The sequence below is a fragment of the Mastomys coucha genome, unplaced genomic scaffold (genome assembly GCF_008632895.1).
Source record: "Mastomys coucha isolate ucsf_1 unplaced genomic scaffold, UCSF_Mcou_1 pScaffold7, whole genome shotgun sequence".
Lineage (NCBI taxonomy): Eukaryota > Metazoa > Chordata > Mammalia > Rodentia > Muridae > Mastomys > Mastomys coucha.
This window is the reverse complement of record NW_022196913.1, coordinates 60,346,954-60,351,625: the sequence shown is the minus strand read 5'-3', so window position 1 is coordinate 60,351,625 and position 4,672 is coordinate 60,346,954. Positions and strand designations below refer to the sequence as shown.

General features: G+C 45.7%; 1 protein-coding gene across 6 annotated transcripts in view; it reads right to left on the bottom strand.

Annotated features, from left to right (window-relative positions):
* The window catches only part of Pcbd2 (pterin-4 alpha-carbinolamine dehydratase 2), a 57,109-nt gene that overhangs the window by 8,293 nt on the left and 44,144 nt on the right, over positions 1-4,672 (bottom strand). Inside the window, exon 1 of one of the 6 annotated variants that reach the window (XM_031358248.1) lies at positions 443-467. The exons of the other annotated variants lie outside the window; for them this stretch is intronic. The gene's annotated coding sequence lies outside the window, so the exon portion shown is untranslated. Of the gene's footprint in view, positions 1-442; positions 468-4,672 lie in introns of those variants that run through there. 6 annotated transcript variants of the gene reach the window in all.

Below are 4,672 nucleotides of genomic sequence, written 5' to 3'. Positions count from 1 at the left end.
GGGCTGTGCGGGGCTGTGCGGGGCTGTTCGGGGCTGTTCGGGGCTGTGCGGGGCTGTGCAGGGCTTCTCAGTGGTTCAGAGCACTTGCTGCTCTTGCAGAGGGCCTGCGTTAGGTTCCTAGCACACACATTAGGTTATAACTGTCCATAACTCCAATTCTCAGGGATCCAACACCCACTCTGACCTCCACAGCTACCGCATGTTCATGATGTACACAATACATGCTGACAAACACTTATACAAACAAAACAATGAAAATCAATAAATCATTTAAAATATTTTGGGAGTGGTGGGAATTGAGGGTTAGTTCTGCTGTTGTTTACAGTAAATAAGCCCATCCCTTTTAAAACGTGTTTACAGGTAGGAGGGGCTGGAGAGAGGTGGCTCAGTGGTTAGGAGCACTGACTGCTCTTCCAGAGGATCCAGGTTTGATTCCCAGCACCTGTGGAGTAGCTCACACGTGTCTTTAACTCTGATCCCTGGGGATCTAATGTCTTCTTCTGGTACCCTCCTCAGCACCGGGCACAGACTTGGTGCACAGACACACCTGCAGACAAAACACCCATACACACTGAATAACTAAATGAAAAATAATAAATAAATAAGCAAACAAACCATGATTTCAAAAAATATACAAAGGGAGGGGAAGGAGTTGGGTGATATAGAAGAAGTGCTCATGTATAAAATTCTGGGGGGGGGGAACCCCTTAGGTATATATAAACATAAATGTCTTTGAGAGGCATAGTTAGCATGCACCCTGTCATCAAACACTGAGGAAGCTGAGGCAGGAGCCCCCAGGCTTGAGACCAGCCTGGGCCACGTGGTAATATGCCTGAGAGAGAGGCTGCAGTTAGGGGCCTTGACACTCTTCCACTCCAGTTCAATTTCTAGAACCGACAGGTAGCTCACAACCACCTGCAATGCCGGCTTCAGGGAACACCTACACACAAACAAACAGCTATACACAAAATTAAAAGTAAAATGATTTAAAAAAAAAAAAAAAGCCAGGAGTGGTGGTATACGCCTTTAGTCCCAGCACCTGGGAGCAGAGGCAGGCAGATCTCTGTGTGTTTGAGGCCGCCCTGGTCTCTACAGAGTTCCAGATCAGCCAGGGCTGCATAGTGAGACCCTGGCTTTAAAACGGGGGGTGGGTCAGGAGACAGCAAGATGGATCAATACATAAAAGTGCTTGCCACACAACCTGACTACCTGAGCTCAGGGCCTGGAATCCACAGTGAAAAGCCAGAACCAGCTCCTTAAATGATCCTCTGCCTCTACACATGCACCATAGCATACGCGTGCCCAATTCTTACACAGACACAAACACGCACACATGTACACGTGCACACTTTCGGGTGCGCACACACAAGCCCATGACTTTAGAATAAACAGTTTCACTTCTCAGAACTTGTCCCTGCAGACACTCATACAACAGTTATAATAGTATAACTTATTACATTGTTGCAGCACCAACTAGAGGAGGGAGCGTGTAGCCCGCGACACATTTATACATAGGAATACGCTGCAGTCACCAAGAAGGATGGGATAGCACAGAAGTAGTGCCAAGCACTACTCAATGAGAAGTGCACGAGTCTGTGAGCTGCGTGTGAGGACGGGCAGTGCCCAAGCCCGTCTGTGCACTACTGTCTGGGAGCAATATGGACCTAGAGGAACAATACAAGTGCTTGAAGAAGGGGCTTGGGGTTCTTAGGGCTCAGGGGCCGCGAAGCAGGTGACTAGGGCCAGAAACCGGAAGAACTCACTGTGTCCTTAGGACCTTTTGAATGTATACAACAAATACATTTTATCTAGTTTTAAGAATTAGTTTGGGGGCAGGGGGAAACACCAAAGGAGTCATGCAAATGAAGCTATCACTATAAAAGGAGCCAGGATCCTGCAACGTATGTAATATGGTTCATATTAAAATACTTTGGCTCATGTTAACTTCTTAACATATGCCTACCTGTTGAGGTGGGTTTTTAGTGCCAATTTACAGCATAGTTTGTCTATGAGCCGTGTTCTGTTGAGCCACGGCCATTTCAAACAAACATATGGTCAACAAATAACATATAATGGCTGATAATAGTTTCAGTCTTTCCTGTATTGCAAATTACAAACATTTCGTGACCAAGCCCTGAGTGCCTGATGAAGCATGAGTCCTTGAGTCGCTCGCTCCACCGTTCCCAGGAATGTGAGCGTCACGATCCCAGCAAATTGGGCCAACTGAGTTTGTCATTTGGAAATCTCCAAACCGCCAGCAATTAAAGATTTTTTTCCATGAACCCCAAATCAAGTCTTCTTTGGAAACTTGAATTTTTCTCAAAGTTACTTTTGTTTCATTTTTACTCCGTGGAACCATGGAAGACTATCAGATGAACAAAACCAAAACAGGAATCCGGATCAATCTGTGAAACGTGTCCCAGCAGCCCGCACTTAGAGCGCAGCCTTGGTCCTAGTAACATGTATGACCTACTGAAGCTCACAGGCTTAACTCGGGTTGCATTTACAATATGAACCTTCCAGACTTCAGCATGACTCCCTTTGATATATCCTTCAAATCAACTGCCTTCATATTTTGATTATAGACTATTTTAATTACATACTAAAAAAGAACATATCTCCCACTAGGAAAATGAACACCAGGTACTCCCAAGTAATTTCCCCTCCAATCTCCATTAAGCCGCTAAATACTTCCCTCACTAATGCAATGAATTAGAACTCGCTATTGTTTACGAATCACTTCATGTTTGTGGGCCTATAACCCTTTCTTTTTAAAAAACACAATTGCTGTGGAAGGAAACGATATTTATGTCTGATTAGAAATGGAAACACTATTACATAAATCAGTTTGGGCATTTCTTCACGTCTTGAAACTTGATCGGCAATTTACTCTAATTGGTGATCAAGGAAACTATCTTGTGATCAATTAAAGTAATTACCAGATTCCGGCAACACAGCCTACCTTAATTTCAGCTAGAGTCTGCACTTCTTCAACTTTAATTAAAAATAATGAAAATTATTAAGGAAAATACAGGGCAAGATCATTGCCAAGCATGCGCATGTCACGGGACAGGACCTTCCCTCCACGTTGGTGACATCAATCACATCAATAGTGCTTGGTGCACCCAGGAAAACCATTCTCTGCTCCCTGGAACCTTCACGTTGAAAACCCTGTTCACTATTCCAGTCCCTCCCAAGGAAACATCAGATCTTAATTTGTGGGTCGACATAAGACTCTTGACCAGAATCGTGAAGGACAGACCCAGCCAAAGATGGACTTCCCTCAGGCGTTCTCCTCTCTCCATGAGCCCAGGGGTCAACTTAACCGCATTCAGCTCCAGACTGCAGCAGACACGGGCTACATGACATCAGTGGAGTTCCTTAACGGGGACTCCTCCTCCTGTGTGAAACAGGCAATCCGTGTGCTACCCTCCCCCAGTACCTGGCACTCACTGCTTCTGGTTATACTCAAATGCTTTAACACTGAGTAGCACCTGTGGCCTAGAAAGGAAACACTTTTCCTAACCAACCTGGAGACCAAACAAATTTATCTTTTCAGGGCTCAGAACCCCTGCAACATCCTGAGAACTGTTTCCTTAAGTGGGTGTTGCAAGCTTCCCCAGGCTTGGTGAGCAGCTCAGCCAAGGACTAGATTTCTCAAGCACAGAGGTGTGTGTGTGTGTGTGTGTGTGTGTGTGTGTGTGTGTGTCTGTCTGTCTGTCTGTCTGTCTGTCTATCTGTATCTACATATCTGTGTATATCTGTGTCTATGTGTGTCTCTGTGTCTGTTGTATCTGTGTCTATGTATCTATGTGTATCTGTGTGTCTGTGTGTGTCTATGTATCTATGTGTATCTGTGTGTCTGTGTGTATCTGTGTGTCTGTGTGTATCTGTGTGTCTGTGTTTATCTGTGTGTCTGTGTGTATCTGTGTGTCTGTGTGTACCTGTGTGTCTGTGTGTGTCTATGTGTCTGTGTGTATCTGTGTGTCTGTGTTTATCTGTGTGTCTGTGTGTGTCTATGTATCTATGTGTATCTGTGTGTCTGTGTGTATCTGTGTGTCTGTGTGTGTCTATGTATCTATGTGTATATGTGTGTCTGTGTGTACCTGTGTGTCTGTGTGTATCTGTGTGTCTGTGTGTATCTGTGTGTCTGTGTGTATCTGTGTGTCTGTGTGTGTCTATGTGTCTGTGTGTATCTGTGTGTCTGTGTGTATCTGTGTGTCTGTGTGTATCTGTGTGTCTGTGTGTATCTGCCTTGTGCGTATGAGAGGCCTGAGGACCATTCCCTGGACGTCCATCTGTCTGGGGGCAGACACAGTCCCACCAGTCCTGGGACAGCAGTCTACCAGCCCGGTACCTAATCTGCTACAGAGCTTACCATTTCCAACAACCTGGGACAAGAATGCCCAACTCTAAAACAGAAGTAGCTTTCTGTTTTATGCAATTGTCTCATGCTTTCAGGTAGAGCCAGCCACCACGCTACCCTGCCCCAGGCTGAATTATCCTCCTCTTAGTTACAATAAGCATGGCACCTGGGAAACAGCATGCTAACACACACGTGCACACACATACACAAACGCGCACACACACACAAATGCTGCTGCTGCTGGTGGTAGAGGCGGTGGTGGTGGTGGTGGTGGTGGAGGTGGTGATGGTGGTGGTGGTGATGGAG